General features: G+C 47.5%; 1 protein-coding gene across 1 annotated transcript in view; it reads right to left on the reverse strand.

Moving 5' to 3' along the window:
* The window catches only part of NCALD (neurocalcin delta), a 140,354-nt gene that overhangs the window by 101,432 nt on the left and 21,025 nt on the right, over nt 1–17,897 (reverse strand). The window lies entirely within an intron of this gene.

A 17,897-nucleotide genomic window follows, 5' to 3' on the forward strand; every position in this document is an offset into this window, starting at 1 on the left:
GGAATCGCCGGCTGAAATAGGATATCTGAATGATGCCTGTAACTGCAGGCATCATTCAGATATCCCCACTCAAAGTCCAGGACATCATATGACGTCCTTGGGCATGAAGTGGTTAATAAGGCTTTGGACCCTTTTGAGGAATCCTTGGTGCGCTGATTATATTTCTTCACTCGAATTGTCTACAGTTTCCAGCCGATGGTCATTACAGCACTCAGCATTACTACAGCCATTTCCATGTCTGTGTGCTTGGGGACTATTGCATTTGGACCCCACATATACAAAACACAAATGCACACGTTGGTGGCGCCTACGCATGAAAACCTTGATTGCGATACACGTTGCATATTGCTGCGTACAAACTGGCTAACTTTTTTTTAGCTGGCTCCTAGATTCAAAGCAAATGTGTCGAGCCCTGATTTATTGAAAAACTACTTATAATTTAAATTTTTTTTTTTTTTTAAGCTTTGCATTTCTATTTTTACTAGATTCACAAGTCCCAAAATGATCTATACCAAGACTTAGTTCTTTATGAGTGACTACACAGATTATTAAATCATTTTTGAAAGATGGAACAAATGAGGACTGCTTAGATCATTTCTTTATTGGATGACCATAGGCTTGCATTTTTAGTATGGAGCTGTCCTGGGGCATTTATTAATAATTACTCCTAACGTCGGGAATGCCTAGCCTGCAGACCAGAAGGATCACTTATAATAGTTGCCAAAAACCAGAGGACATATTCATACCCACGCAATGTGCTTGAATTTGACACATGTGTACTTTTAACTGTAAGTCAAAACCTGCTGCCAGTCTGTATTATCCTTTCTTATTCCTGTCCTTAGCTAGCCAAGTACCCATGCAGCGCTGTAGCCGATACTGCCACAGAAACTGAATCTGCTCTTAAGATATTTGGCATCTTCTAAGTACATCTCCGAGGTCAGCTCACTCTAAGCCCTGGCAGATCCCCTGTATATGTTGGCAGGGATGGAAAACCTATTACTAAACGTGTGGCCTGCGAGGCACAGATCGCGATTAATTCACTGACGTACTACATCTACTGGGATGCATGTAAAATCAATCAGTGAGCCACTTTTTTTATTCAATATAACAGTAAAAATCAGAAAGTACACTCAATTGTGCCTTTCCTCTGATGTTCTATCCCATACAGGCATTCAAGCGTCTCTCACTGCAACCAGGTGGAATTGCAGCTTCTTCTCATCAAATTAGGTTGTGCAACCTCCTTCTCATGCTCATGGCTGCAGTGAATTAATACAACAAAAAGAAAACAACAGAGGACACAAGTACCAGGAGTTTCATTCAATTGTGCCAACTCGCTTGTTAACCTCCCTGGCGGTATGATTATTTCAGATTTTTGCGTCCCAAAGCAGTACAATTATTTGGCGTAGAAATTTGGCGTTCTATATTGTAGGTCTGTAATTCTTAGCAATAACGCACTTAGATCTGTCCACCAAGAGTCTAGTAGATATCCCGGGTATGATGAAGTTTGAAACACAAAATCATAATTTATAATATAATAAATAAATATAAATCATTTAAAAAAATAATATAATAATAATAATAATAATAATAATAATAATAATAATAATAATAATAATAATAAAATTAATTTCCCCACGATTCACTAATCGCTCAATTCTGCAAGTGTTCTAATTTACTATCGCTGTTTTCTAGCTGGTCTAAAGCCACTTTTGACGTAAAGGGACACTTTTTGGTTGCTATGGACAATCTCCAGTTTCCAGGCAGAAAGAACAGTATATATAATATAAAACTGCATGCAGGGCATTGGACAAAGCACTGGGGACAAAAGGGATGTGAAATGATTTCATACAGTACTGTAATCTGTAAGATTACAGTACTGTAAGTGTTATGATTTTGATATTTTTTTGAATTTGCGTGCGTCGCGGCAGAGGACGGAGCCCGCAGACACCGGGGGGGGGGGGGGGGGGGGGGACACATCGCAGGATCCTGGGAACCAGCACCAGGATCCTGCAATGTAATCCCGAGTGTGGCTCGGGGTTACCGCTAATGGTGCTGAAATTTAACCCCGAGCCACACACAGGGAGGCTACGGCTCCATGCACACTGAAGCTCATAAACGTCCGTTTTTGGGAGTTTGGGCGTATTTTTTAACAGCCCATACATAAACTCCCCTCTATGTTATCCTATGTGTCCATGCACACATGGACGTTTATGGGCTGTTTTCTGAACGCCATAAAATCGCGTTCAGGAGTCGTTCAGCTGACCACAAAAAATGCCAAACGCTCAAAAACGTGGCTCACTAGCGTTTTACGTTTTAGATTTATTGAAAAAATAAATAAATAAAAAACGTTAAAAAAAAGCTAATAAACGCTATTGCAAAGACATTAAAAAAACGTTGAAAGACTCACTGCAAAGCTACTGGCGTTTTTATAACGTTATTTTAACGTCCAGTGTGGATGGAGCCTTAGTGTTGTCATTGTAACCAAAAATGCAAAGACAAACAACAGCCACAGAACTTAGATAAAGTCTAAGTACAGGCAATAAAAGAGGCTACCTTAATAACATAATTAATATGTCATAAAGGTAACCGCTTTATTGCCTGTACTTAGACCTTATCTATGTTCCATGGCTTTTGTTAATTCATGGTTGCAACGTCTTAGATGAGAGGGAGGATCAGGATTTAAAAGCACACACTGAAAGTATAAAATGTAAGAAAAAAGGGGCAAAGTCATAAGGTAATTAACCACTTGCCAACCAGCCAGCGTCATTATACTGCGGCAGGTCGGCACGATCCCGCGAACCGTCGTAGCTGTAAGTCGGTCCCTTTAGGTGGGATAGCAGGCGCGCGCGCCGCCAGAGCTAGACCCATACCATATCTGGTACAGCGGGGGTGCCGATGCTTGTGACCAGCGGTCACGATGACCGGCGGCCACGAGAGGCAGAACAGGGACGTGTGTGTGTGTGTGTGTGTGTGTGTGTGTGTGTGTGTGTGTGTGTGTGTGTGTGTGTGTGTGTGTGTGTGTATATATATATATATATATATAAACACACACATCCCAGTTCTGAGAGTAGATGCAGATCGTGAGTTCCTACAAGCTGGGAACCACGATCTCTCATCTCCTATAGTCAGTCCCATACCCCACAGTTAGAACACACATAGGGAACCAACCCCTTCCCTGACAGTGACATTTATACAGTAATCAGTGCATTTTTATAGCACTGATCGTTGTATAATTGTCAATCCACCCAAAAATGTGTCAAAAGTGTCCGATGTGTCCGCCATAATGTCGCAGTCTCGATAAAAATCACAATCGCATTACTAGTAAAAAATAAAATAATAAAAATGCCATAAATCTATCCCCTATTTTGTAGACCCTATAACTTTTGCGCAAACCAATCAATATATGCTTTTTGTGATTTTTATTATCAAAAATATGTAGAATACATATCGACCTAAACTGAGGGAAAAAAAAAAAAAATGGGGCTATTTATTACAGCAAAAAGTACAAAATATTGTGTTTTTTTTTCAAATTGATGGCTCTTTTTCTGTTTATAGCACAAAAAATAAAAACCGTAGAGGTGATCAAATACCACCAAAAGAAAGCTCCATTTGTGGGGAAAAAAAAAAGGGACATCAAATTTGTTTGGGTACAGCTTTGCACGACCACGCAATCGTCAGTTAAAGCGACACAGTGCCGTATCACAAAAAATGGCCTGGTCATTGAGCAGCCAATTCTTCCGGGGCTGAAGTGGTTAATCGAAAAAAAATTAAAAAAAAAAAAAAAAAACAGTCAAGATGTTTCAGTGGCCACAGCAACTTCCCCTCCTTGGGGCTTAAAAAGCGAACTAGACCTTGAAAAGAAAGAAACTACATCCAAATACATTTTTTATAACTCCGATGTAAACTCTCCTGATCACATGCCATTGCCTTGTATATAGATAAACATACTCATGTTCAACCATGAATCATATGTTTATGAGGTATGCTTTGTTCATATGTCAATTAAACAATCTTATAATTTCTCCTACCACATATCTTGTGCCTCACTCAAAGTCCCAAACAACTCCTCTCTTATTTCAAGATTTATTCAAGTGATCAAAACGCAAGGAAGTTTCCCAAGGAGCTTACTGGTTCTGCCGAGGCAATACCAAACAAAATAGGCCTCCTTCGAGGGATACTCAGAATGTACTGAAAAAGTTGCCAAACCAAAAAAGGTAGAGTCCAAAGTTGACTAAAATTATTCATAAATTGATCAAATAAAGACATTTAACGCATTTCAGGGGCCACAACACTCCCCTTCAATGGGGTTGAAAAGTAGAACTTGAAAGGATTCAAAGGAAACTATATCCAAACAGATCAATATTTGATTGGCTGTAAACTCCATTTGGTCCGCAAATGTGCCCTGTAAACAGGAGAGTTTACATCTGATCTAATATTGATCCATTTGGATATAGTTTCCTTCAAGTCTTTTGAAATTATAGTCTCCTTTTTAAGCCATGCTGAAGAGGGAGAGCTGTGGCCCTCATGTTTTGACTGTTTTTTACGTTTTTATGTGTACAACGATTGAACAAGTCAAAAAATTTTGGGCTTTGTGGGCACATAATGAGAGGGAGAATCAATAAAGAAAGTATAAAACTGTATTACAGCATAATTGAAAAAAACATATAAACAACATACAAACAACACCCTGTATGAACACAGTTACCAGTTACTCAATAATGCAGTTACAGAGGGCTGGACCTAAGGTATAAGGATTGATCTGGTAATGTATCAAAGTGAAAAAGATTTCTGATCCGGTAATGCCTCCAAAAACGTACTCACCAACGCGTTTCGCTAAAATATTAGCTTCCTCAGGACGGATACTTGGTAGGTGCTGGTAAACTTGTGGCTCAGGGTATGGGAGAACCTCACAAAATTATACAGACAACTGGAAAGACGAAGTTTCAAATTTCATATGTATGTGTGCAATAATAAAGTGCACACATATCATGTGGCCTATAGTAGATACCATTGATATATAGCAATCATATAGATTAAAGATGTAAAAAATGTTAGAGTATGGATCACACACAGAGGTGTTGCCAACAGAGTATCAATAGTACCAATAAATGGCCCATAGGTACAGTACCAGTGTATTAAATAAGTACAGAATCCTCTCAAGTATAAAGAACGAAGGCATGTCTAAGTATATGAATATTGCACTTATCCCATAGGGGGAGACCTATTATTAAGGCTCAGCCAAATGTTGCCACATAAGCAGGGCAAAAGATATATCTCTTTTGACACTGCAGCAGTGTGTACAGCCTTCCTCTCTTCCTCTCACAGAGAGGGGATGAGAGGGGTGTTGGGGGGATTTGTGATGAGAGGGGGAGTTGGGGGGGATTGGTACAGAGAGGGGAGCTGGGGGGGTATTGGTACAGAGAGAGGAGCTGTGGGGGGGATTTGTACAGAGAGGGGAGCTGGGGGGTATTGGTAAAGAGAGAGGAGCTGGGGGGGTATTGGTACAGAGAGAGGAGCTGTGGGGGGTATTGATACAGAAAACAGAAAGAGGAGCTGTGGGGGGTATTGACACAGAGAGGTGAGCTCGGGGGGGGGATTTGTACAGAGAGGTGAGCTCGGGGGGGATTTGTACAGAGAGGTGAGCTCGGGGGGGATTTGTACAGAGAGGTGAGCTCGGGGGGGATTTGTACAGAGAGGTGAGCTCGGGGAGGATTTGTACAGAGAGGTGAGTTCGGGGGGGATTTGTGATGAGAGATGAGCTGGGGGGGGATTTGTGATGAGAGATGAGCTGGGGGGGATTTGTGATGAGAGATGAGCTGGGGGGGGATTTGTGATGAGAGATAAGCTGGGGGGGGGGGGATTTGTGATAAGAGATGAACTGGAGGGATTTGTGATGAGAGGGGAGCTGGGGGGGTATTTGTGATGAGAGTTGAGATGGGGGATTTTTGATGAGAGGGGAGATTTGTACAGAGAGGTGAGCTCGGGGGGATTTGTAAAGAGAGGTGAGCTCAGGGGATTTGTACAGAGAGGAGAGCTGTGGGGATTTGTCATGAGAGGTGGGTTGGGGGGGGGGGATTTGTGATGAGAGGGGAGCTGGGGGGGGGTATTTGTGATGAGAGATGAGATGGGGGGTATTTGTGATGAGAGGGGAGTTGGGGGGATTTGTGGTGAGAGGGGAACTGGGGGAATTTTTGATGAGAGGGGAACTGGGGGAATTTTTGATGAGAGGGGAACTGGGGGAATTTTTGATGTTTTTGATGAGAGGGGAACTGGGGGAATTTTTGATGAGAGGGGAGTTGGGGGGCATTTGTGATGAGAGGGGAGTTGGGGGGGGATTTGTACAGAGGGGAGCTGGGGGGGATTTGTACAGAGGGGAGCTGGGGGGGGATTTGTACAGAGGGGAGCTGGGGGGGGATTTGTACAGAGGGGAGCTGGGGGGGAATTTGTACAGAGGGGAGCTGGGGGGGGATTTATACAGAGGGGAGCTGGGGGGGGATTTATACAGAGGGGAGCTGGGGGGGGGGGATTTATACAGAGGGGAGCTGGGGGGGGATTTGTACAGAGGGGAGCTGGGGGGGGATTTGTACAGAGGGGAGCTGGGGGGGGATTTGTACAGAGGGGAGCTGGGGGGGGATTTGTACAGAGGGGAGCTGGGGGGGGATTTGTACAGAGGGGAGCTGGGGGGGGATTTGTACAGAGAGGTGAGCTCGGGGGGATTTGTAAAGAGAGGAGAGCTGTGGGGATTTGTCATGAGAGGTGGGTTGGGGGGGGGGGGATTTGTGATGAGAGGGGAGCTGGGGGGGGTATTTGTGATGAGAGATGAGATGGGGGGTATTTGTGATGAGAGGGGAGTTGGGGGGATTTGTGGTGAGAGGGGAGCTGGGGGGGTATTTGTGATGAGAGTTGAGATGGGGGATTTTTGATGAGAGGGGAGTTGGGGGGATTTGTACAGAGAGGTGAGCTCGGGGGGATTTGTAAAGAGAGGTGAGCTCAGGGGATTTGTACAGAGAGGAGAGCTGTGGGGATTTGTCATGAGAGGTGGGTTGGGGGGGGGGGATTTGTGATGAGAGGGGAGCTGGGGGGGGGTATTTGTGATGAGAGATGAGATGGGGGGTATTTGTGATGAGAGGGGAGTTGGGGGGATTTGTGGTGAGAGGGGAACTGGGGGAATTTTTGATGAGAGGGGAACTGGGGGAATTTTTGATGAGAGGGGAACTGGGGGAATTTTTGATGTTTTTGATGAGAGGGGAACTGGGGGAATTTTTGATGAGAGGGGAGTTGGGGGGCATTTGTGATGAGAGGGGAGTTGGGGGGGGATTTGTACAGAGGGGAGCTGGGGGGGATGTGTACAGAGGGGAGCTGGGGGGGATTTGTACAGAGGGGAGCTGGGGGGGGATTTGTACAGAGGGGAGCTGGGGGGGGATTTGTACAGAGGGGAGCTGGGGGGGGATTTGTACAGAGGGGAGCTGGGGGGGATTTGTACAGAGGGGAGCTGGGGGGGATTTGTACAGAGGGGAGCTGGGGGGGATTTGTACAGAGGGGAGCTGGGGGGGATTTGTACAGAGGGGAGCTGGGGGGGGATTTGTACAGAGGGGAGCTGGGGGGGGATTTGTACAGAGGGGAGCTGGGGGGGATTTGTACAGAGGGGAGCTGGGGGGGGATTTGTACAGAGGGGAGCTGGGGGGGAATTTGTACAGAGGGGAGCTGGGGGGGGATTTATACAGAGGGGAGCTGGGGGGGGATTTATACAGAGGGGAGCTGGGGGGGGATTTGTACAGAGGGGAGCTGGGGGGGAATTTGTACAGAGGGGAGCTGGGGGGGGATTTATACAGAGGGGAGCTGGGGGGGGATTTATACAGAGGGGAGCTGGGGGGGGATTTATACAGAGGGGAGCTGGGGGGGGGATTTATACAGAGGGGAGCTGGGGGGGGATTTGTACAGAGGGGAGCTGGGGGGGGATTTGTACAGAGGGGAGCTGGGGGGGATTTGTACAGAGGGGAGCTGGGGGGGGATTTGTACAGAGGGGAGCTGGGGGGGGATTTGTACAGAGAGGTGAGCTCGGGGGGATTTGTAAAGAGAGGAGAGCTGTGGGGATTTGTCATGAGAGGTGGGTTGGGGGGGGGGGGGGATTTGTGATGAGAGGGGAGCTGGGGGGGGGTATTTGTGATGAGAGATGAGATGGGGGGTATTTGTGATGAGAGGGGAGTTGGGGGGATTTGTGGTGAGAGGGGAACTGGGGGAATTTTTGATGAGAGGGGAACTGGGGGAATTTTTGATGAGAGGGGAACTGGGGGAATTTTTGATGTTTTTGATGAGAGGGGAACTGGGGGAATTTTTGATGAGAGGGGAGTTGGGGGGCATTTGTGATGAGAGGGGAGTTGGGGGGGGATTTGTACAGAGGGGAGCTGGGGGGGATGTGTACAGAGGGGAGCTGGGGGGGGATTTGTACAGAGGGGAGCTGGGGGGGGATTTGTACAGAGGGGAGCTGGGGGGGATTTGTACAGAGGGGAGCTGGGGGGGATTTGTACAGAGGGGAGCTGGGGGGGGATTTGTACAGAGGGGAGCTGGGGGGGGATTTGTACAGAGGGGAGCTGGGGGGGGATTTGTACAGAGGGGAGCTGGGGGGGATTTGTACAGAGGGGAGCTGGGGGGGAATTTGTACAGAGGGGAGCTGGGGGGGGATTTATACAGAGGGGAGCTGGGGGGGGATTTATACAGAGGGGAGCTGGGGGGGGGATTTGTACAGAGGGGAGCTGGGGGGGGGATTTGTACAGAGGGGAGCTGGGGGGGGGATTTGTACAGAGGGGAGCTGGGGGGGGGATTTGTACAGAGGGGAGCTGGGGGGGGGGATTTGTACAGAGGGGAGCTGGGGGGGGATTTGTACAGAGGGGAGCTGGGGGGGATTTGTACAGAGGGGAGCTGGGGGGGAATTTGTACAGAGGGGAGCTGGGGGGGATTTATACAGAGGGGAGCTGGGGGGGGATTTATACAGAGGGGAGCTGGGGGGGGGGATTTGTACAGAGGGGAGCTGGGGGGGGATTTGTACAGAGGGGAGCTGGGGGGGGGATTTGTACAGAGGGGAGCTGGGGGAGGGGATTTGTACAGAGGGGAGCTGGGGGGGGGAATTTGTACAGAGGGGAGCTGGGGGGGGGATTTGTACAGAGGGGAGCTGGGGGGGGATTTGTACAGAGGGGAGCTGGGGGGATTTGTACAGAGGGGAGCTGGGGGGGGGGATTTGTACAGAGGGGAGCTGGGGGGGATTTGTACAGAGGGGAGCTGGGGGGGATTTGTACAGAGGGGAGCTGGGGGGGGGATTTGTACAGAGGGGAGCTGGGGGGGGGATTTGTACAGAGGGGAGCTGGGGGGGGGGGGGATTTGTACAGAGGGGAGCTGGGGGGGGGGGGATTTGTACAGAGGGGAGCTGGGGGGGGGATTTGTACAGAGGGGAGCTGGGGGGGGGGAATTTGTACAGAGGGGAGCTGGGGGGATTTGTACAGAGGGGAGCTGGGGGGGGATTTGTACAGAGGGGAGCTGGGGGGGATTTGTACAGAGGGGAGCTGGGGGGGGATTTGTACAGAGGGGAGCTGGGGGGGGATTTGTACAGAGGGGAGCTGGGGGGATTTGTACAGAGGGGAGCTGGGGGGGGGGATTTGTACAGAGGGGAGCTGGGGGGGATTTGTACAGAGGGGAGCTGGGGGGGATTTGTACAGAGGGGAGCTGGGGGGGGGGATTTGTACAGAGGGGAGCTGGGGGGGGATTTGTACAGAGGGGAGCTGGGGGGGGGATTTGTACAGAGGGGAGCTGGGGGGGGGATTTGTACAGAGGGGAGCTGGGGGGGGGATTTGTACAGAGGGGAGCTGGGGGGGGATTTGTACAGAGGGGAGTTGGGGGGGGATTTGTACAGAGGGGAGCTGGGGGGGATTTGTACAGAGGGGACCTGGGGGGGGGGATTTGTACAGAGGGGAGCTGGGGGGGATTTGTACAGAGGGGAGCTGGGGGGGATTTGTACAGAGGGGAGCTGGGGGGGGGATTTGTACAGAGGGGAGCTGGGGGAGGGGATTTGTACAGAGGGGAGCTGGGGGGGGGAATTTGTACAGAGGGGAGCTGGGGGGGGGGGAATTTGTACAGAGGGGAGCTGGGGGGGGGATTTGTACAGAGGGGAGCTGGGGGGGGGATTTGTACAGAGGGGAGCTGGGGGGGGGGATTTGTACAGAGGGGAGCTGGGGGGGATTTGTACAGAGGGGAGCTGGGGGGGGGATTTGTACAGAGGGGAGCTGGGGGGGGTTGTACAGAGGGGAGCTGGGGGGGGATTTGTACAGAGGGGAGCTGGGGGGGATTTGTACAGAGGGGAGTTGGGGGGGATTTGTACAGAGAGGGGAGTTGGGGGGGATTTGTACAGAGGGGAGCTGGGGGGGTGATTTGTACAGAGGGGAGCTGGGGGGGTGATTTGTACAGAGGGGAGCTGGGGGGGTGATTTGTACAGAGGGGAGCTGGGGGGGTGATTTGTACAGAGGGGAGCTGGGGGGGGATTTGTACAGAGGGGAGCTGGGTGGGGATTTGTACAGAGGGGAGCTGGGGGGGGATTTGTACAGAGGGGAGCTGGGGGGGGATTTGTACAGAGGGGAGCTGGGGGGGGGATTTGTACAGAGGGGAGCTGGGGGGGATTTGTACAGAGGGGAGCTGGGGGGGATTTGTACAGAGAGGGGAGTTGGGGGGGGATTTGTACAGAGGGGAGCTGGGGGGGATTTGTACAGAGAGGGGAGTTGGGGGGGGGGGATTTGTACAGAGAGGGGAGTTGGGGGGGATTTGTACAGAGAGGGGAGTTGGGGGGGATTTGTACAGAGGGGAGCTGGGGGGGATTTGTACAGAGAGGGGAGTTGGGGGGGGGATTTGTACAGAGAGGGGAGTTGGGGGGGGGATTTGTACAGAGAGGGGAGTTGGGGGGGGGATTTGAGAGATTTTACCTTGAAACCAACAAATGTCAGAAAAAGGTTTAGTGTTTAAGTGGTTAAACTTCCAGCATTTACACACCGAAGTGTATTCCTTTGATCTAAAGGACAAATCTTACAATGTTTATACTTAAGTTCCACTGCTAAAGAATGATTCTTGGCAGACTGCCCGTTTGTTTGTTTTTTTCCTTTCTTTTGACGGCTGTCGGCTTTAGCAGAGCAGAGAGAATTCTCTGCATAAAAAGAATGGGGAAATACTTTGTCAAGATCGCAATGGGGGAAAAAAATTGCGATAACAATTCTTAACGATCAATCGTGCAGCTCTACCCCACACGTACACTATGAGGGCATGTTGGAGCTTTGTCTGTCTCTGGCCATGAGATGCAAGTCCGGTAGGCTGATGTACATTTGCGCACCATGTCACCAGGGTTGACCTAAATGCAAAATTTTCAGAGTGTTCCTATAACAAACCACAGTCTACTGTTGTTTCTCAACTCCAGTCCTCAAGGTGCCCCAACAGGTCATGTTTTCAGGATACCCCCAGATGAAACGGCTGTGGTAATTACTAAGGCGGTGAAACTGATCAAATCACCTGTGCAAAATAATGGAGAGCCTGAAAACATGACCTGTTGGGGCACCTTGAGGACTGGAGTTGAGAAACATTGGTCTACACCAGCATTTCTCAACCCAGGTGCCGCTGCACACTGGGGGGTGCTGTTTGAGATCCCTTGGAGGTGCCGTAAACACGGGATGCAGTTTGCCTTGGATCTGCATCAAGTGCTTCCAAGGTGCAGACCGGCCTCTAACAGCATATAAAGCTCTAGGGCCAGGATGTAGTTTCCCACCTGAACCATGCCCATTCATGATGCTGATCCAGGGCAGGTGACATGCAGGTCCACCCCCAGGATTCAGGAAAGGATGGGGTGCATCTCAGGGCAGACCTGCTCCACCTTCCGCCCTCCGCTGGCAGTGAGCTCTTTGTTTTGTGTTCAATAAACCTTGAAGGTGATAATGTTTGTAAAATTATACTAGTAAAGTTGCACCTTTAGCATATAGCTAAATAAAATAGCAACATTAACAACACTATTTAAGTGTTCGCCCTGAGCAAACATTATGCAAACTATAAGCAGCTCTCAGAAAATCCCCAGATTTGCATTTGGCGTGCACTCATCTAATCCCATCATCCCCCCAGTACAAGTGGAAAAACTCCATTCCTTCTACATATTTTTCATATTTACATGATGCTCTAGGCACTATGAAGGGCGCTTTAGCTAGAGAAGTGATTGCGCTTCTTCAGCATCCTCTATTGTGATATATTAAAAAAAAAAAAAAAAAAAAAAAAAAAAAAAGGGGGGACACAGATAAAATCTTTAATGGTCACTGTAAAAATTAGACTACAGGAATGAAGGTTTCTCCATTTACATTGCTTTATTTACTTTCATTATGTTTGACAATTTATAGCCTTTATCTGTATCGTTTGAAGTGGAGCTTCTAGTAAGTTTACATGTATCAGTTCCTGACATGTCGCAATATACAGCAGCATTATAATTTCAGAAAAGTTCCACCTTTTTTTAATTAAAAAGCAGTCCTTAAGACCCAGTCTAGTGACTTTGTCTAGCCTAAAAAAATCCATCTGCTGCAGGCAGGAGAAAACATTTTTTCAGTCTCTTCTTCCCCCAGTAATCGGACTGCAACACTGTAAAGCTGGCCATCCACAAATTTAATTTTGGGCAATTCCAGCTGAATTGACCAAAACTCGCTTTGCCGGTTTGCCCTGTCACCACTAACCGACTCGGCAAAAGTAGATTTTTCAATCGACTTCCTCAGTCGAACAGTACCTATATCCAATCAGATGCAGATACGGTCTCAAAATTCTGACATCCATGGGTGCCAGCTGTCTGAATACAATATGAGTCCATCCACACTGTTTAGCATGGATGGGGAACTGGGCGATCCACAAGGCTGAACAAGAAAAATCCTAACATCTACGGACAGCTTAAAGCGGAGAAGTTCTGCTGATCTCCTCTAACTTTTCAGCAGGTACATAGTTTTGATAGGTACCCACTCCTATGTCCGCTTGGATAAGTTAGGTGATCTGAGCAGAAATTCAGCACTCCTCCACTTTGCCTGTAGCATTCTGGGACACATCACAAGTCCCAGGAGGCTATGGGACCAATCAGAAAGCACAGCGTGTTGGGAAGGTGGCTGTGAAGCCCCAATGAGTCACAGGTGACTTTCCACACTAGACATGGTGGTGCCGGGAACCCGAAGAACAGCGAAGAACCGGGGCGGGCGAGGACAGCGCTGGATCCCTGGACAGGCAAGTGTAGCTGCTGACTTTTTTTTTTGGTCCATTGTCCCGCTGTCTGCTGAAAACGGCTTACAAAACGAACTGCACTCCTGTGTTCCACAGAAAAAGAATGGCCAAACGAGCTTCGGCTGTTCTTCTCCTTAAAGTAGTACTCTGCCTTTCTGTCCCTTACATAGAGCCTACTGCAGCATAAGTGGAAGGTTGCACAACACAGTGTAATGTGATAAGAGAATAAATCCTGATCAGTAACGCTGCCTGGATTTTATAAAACAACTCATAAAAGGTAGACTGGGAAGGCTTCTTAATTTTAGTACAGAGGCAATTTAATTTACTGCATTGAATCAGCCATTCACTGATCTACTTTACAAAGTTGCCCTTTGAAAACAAAAAAATCCATTAGTCAATGCATGAATATTAAAAAGCGGTTGTATACACCTGTAGGTGATTTTTACCTACAGGTAAGCCTATAATAAGGCCTACCTGTAGGTAAAATGAACATCTCCTAAACCTGTACGGTTTAGGAGATATTCACTTTGCATGCAGCTGCTGACGACAGCGGCGCATGCGCTGCCAAGGTCCGGCGGACGCTGCCGGAAAATCAGAGCTCCTTGCCGGAAAAAGGACTCCCGCACATGACGTCTTCGCCGCTCCGGCCACTCACAGTGCGAACCCTCAAGAAATGCTGAGGGAACATGTAAGCTCCCTCACCGGGAGGCGATGTGAGGGCCTTGTTCTAAGGTAAGTATTTCATTTAGAGCTAGTATGCGATGCATACTAACTCATTATGCCTTTGCCTTACAGGTTGTTTTTTTTTGTTTTTTGGCGCATATACAACCGCCTTAAGTGAAAGTTCCCTTTAACAGTGAATATTAGCCTGCCACTCGCATTACTATTCAGAGCTGAACCCCTGGGATCGCGGGCCAACTTTCTGGGGATGTTCATATCTCAATTAACTCACAGAGGAATCAATAGCTTGAAAGCGGCTTGCTAAACAATGGTGGCTGCCTCCGCTGTGCACTTTGATGCAGAATTAATTATAGCCACATTGGTACATAGGGGGTTATTTATGAAAGGCAAATCCACTTTGCGCTACAAGTGCAAACTACACTGAAAGTGCACTTGGAAGTGCATTCGCTGTAAATCTGAGGGGTAGATCTGAAATGAGGGGAAGCTCTGCTGATTTTATCATCCAATCATGTGCCAGCTAAAATGCTGTTTTTAATTTTCCTTGCATGTCCCCCTCGGATCTACAGCGACTGCACTTCCAAGTTCACTTTCAGTGCAATTTCAAGTGCACTTGTAGTGCAAAGTGGATTTGCCTTTCATAAATAATTCCCATATTCTCACTCTCACTGACCCTTCACATATTAAAGCTGACACAATACCCCTCTTATTTTAAATGAAGTCAGATCAATATACATCCCAAATTGCAAAGGTTGGCAATGTGTCCCCCTTTTTTCTGGAAACAAATACCATGGATAACGTTCATAGGGCGACTTTGGGATCCTCATCACAAAATCTCTTTTTTAGCGCAGGAGGGACAGGTACCTACTGATCCACTCTTGGTATATCTTTCTGAAAATGATTTGAGCTCTTATCATATGCTAATAATATACCTGCAGACGAAATTGGCACAGTAGAGAACTTTTTGATTGAGTCTGGTTCATGGAGGCACAGTTGGCCCCCATTTATTGAATCCCCTGCAGTCTGCCATGGGATCAATATTGTCCTTGCATGGTACCACATATGTATAATCCAATGATATAGATATTAATGTTGAGTAGATCCCCCTATTGCCACGAAAACAGCCCTGACCCATTGAAGCATGGACTTCAAAGTAATATCCATGTGAATGGCAGGACCCAAGGCTTCCTGGTAGAACATTGCCCAAAGCATCACACTGCGTCCACCTCTAGTGCCATGCCTTCCCCAGGTAAGTGATGCACACACACCTGGCCATACACATGATTTAAAAGAAAATGCGATTCATCAGACCAGGTCACCTTCTTCCGTTGCTCAGTGGTCCAGTTCTAAAGCTCACATGCCCACTGTAGGCACTTTTGGCTGTGGAAACGGGTCAGCATGGGCATCCTGAACAGTCTGCGGCTACCGAGCCCCATACACAACACCTTCCTATCGGAACCAGCATTAACTTTTTCAGCAATTTGACCTGCAGTAGTTCTATTGGATCGGAGTACACAGGCCAGCCTTCTCTCCCCCCATGCATCAATGAGCCTTGGCCGCCCATGACTCTGTCGCCGGTTTGCCTTCCTTGGACCAATTTTAGTAGGCCCTGACCACTGCAGACTGGGAACATCCCACAACAGCTGCAGTTTTGGAAATGCTCTGACCCAGTCGTCCAGCCATTACAATGTGGCCCTTGTCAAAGTCAGTCAAATCCTTAGGGTTGCCCATTTTTTCCTGCTTTCAACACAACAACTTCATGGACAACATGTTTACTTGCTGCCTAGGGCCTCATGCACACAGGATGTTTTTGCAGCTGCTCCTAGGGGCGTCTGGCATTTTTTTTTTCCTGCCTCTAAACTCCCCTGCATGTTAGTCTACGTGTCAATGCAAACAGACTTTAAGCAGCGTTTAGTGGCAGGAAAAAAATAGAAAACAAAAAACACTGCCAGTGCGTCCAGGAGCAGCAGAGTTTGCGCAAAAAAAAAAAAAAAAAAAAAAAAAAAAACGGAAAAAAAACCCCCAAAAACTTGACACTTGCATCTAGACCGTTTTAAACACTAGGCACGTTTAGCGCTTCAGCATTAATTTATTTCAATTGCCAGAATAAATGATTTATTCTAGCCAATCCCCAGGATCCCACAACCACCTTAAACTAGGGCTTATTTTCAGGGTAGGGCTTATATTGCAGCCCTCCCCGAAAATCATAGGTCGGTCTTATTTTCTGGGAAAACACGGTATATTCTGTATAATAATAAGAATCATAAGTCTTTCCTAGAGCATCGGCTTCACATACAACAGTATCTTATTATCATATGAAAAGAACTATGGATCACATATGTAAGAAGGATTTTCGAGCCAGCAGTGACAGACTTTGCATTTCTTACTCGATGTAGATTTTAAAAATAGGTTTTCTGCTTTCATATCCCATCCTGACTGTTTGTACCGCTAGAAGCCCCACAGCTTAGGTGAAGCCTGAAAAACCTGCTTTGCCTTCTGGCTTGCCTCTGGAAACCCACTGGCTTACAATGCAGACTGAATAATAAGTTGTATTTTTTTTTAACTGCAGCTAACTTAAAGTGGATGTAAACCCAAATTTTTTATTTTTTTTTATCATACTGTAGAGTATAAGATTTCCTATCATTTGAGCCCAGTCTTGCCACACAGAGTTAATCCATCTCTGAGCAATCCTCTTATATTGTTCAGTGAGATAAATCTTGACAAACAGAGAAAAACTTTGTCAAATCCTCCCCCTTGCTGTGAGTGACAGCCTAAGACATGCAGTATTTTTTAATTCCCTCCCCCACTCCTTTCTTCAGCAGCTCTGCAAGGATTGGCTGTTCCACACCTCAGCATGATTGGACATGCTGAAGTCATGTGGTTACTTTCCTGTCTTTTCACTGGATGTTAGAGATCATACCAGAAGTTCAGTGTTAGAAATACACAGGAGAAAATGCATATTGACAAGGGGAGTGTAGAGGTGGGCGGGGAGTCTACTGACATCACGACTCCACCCACCGAGCTCCAGACAACAGACCCACCCACAGAATCTGCAGTTTTTCGGGTCTAATAACAGACAGAGGGGAGACATTTGACAGGTAAAGATACATGCAGGAGGCATGTATATCCTTATAGATAACCCCTATGGCAGTAGTTTAGAAAGGATAACATTGGGTTTACATCCACTTTAAAGCTTAAAACAAATCCTACTGCATACATTGTACCCGTTTATCTGCAGCATTCTCTGCTCAACAACCGTTCAAAGTGCAGAATTTCTACAGCTCAATTGAGCTTTCTAAAAGCAGGGAGCGGGGTGCTGAAGTTACACTCTGCAGATGAGGAGCAACGTAGACACCTTTGGACAGCGGCAGTGTCAATCCGGGGAGAAGGTAGTCTTAGATACACTAGCTGATTTACATGGACTATAAAATTAAACGTGAACTACAACTAACACTTTTAAGTAGTTACAGCAACAGTTTTTTGGGGGATAAGATTTTACATAAATAAAAGCTGATCATTGTAATAACCCCTTTTGTTGGGCAGTTGGTCTCTTAGGCCCCTTTCACACTGGGGTGGGGGGCGGCGTCAGCGGTAAAGCGCCGCTGCTGTTAGCGGCGCTTTACCGTCGGTATTCGGCCACTAGCGGGGCGGTTTTACCACCCACTATCGGCCGAGAAAGGGTTAAAAACCACTGCAAAGCACCTCTGCAGAGGCGCTTTGCCAGCGGTATAGCCGCGCTGTCCCATTGATTTCAATGGGCAGGAGCGGGGAAGGAGCGGTGAATACACTGCTCCTTCCCCGCTCCAAAGATGCTGCTGGCAGGACTTTTTTTCCTGTCCTGCCAGCGCACCACTCCAGTGTGAAAGCCCTCGGGACTTTCACACTGGCGACAAAGCAGCAGCACTTTCGGGTCGGTTTTCAGGCGCTATTATTAACGCAATAGCGCCTGCAAA

The sequence above is a fragment of the Aquarana catesbeiana genome, linkage group LG05 (genome assembly GCF_042186555.1).
Source record: "Aquarana catesbeiana isolate 2022-GZ linkage group LG05, ASM4218655v1, whole genome shotgun sequence".
In the NCBI taxonomy this organism is placed as follows: domain Eukaryota; kingdom Metazoa; phylum Chordata; class Amphibia; order Anura; family Ranidae; genus Aquarana; species Aquarana catesbeiana.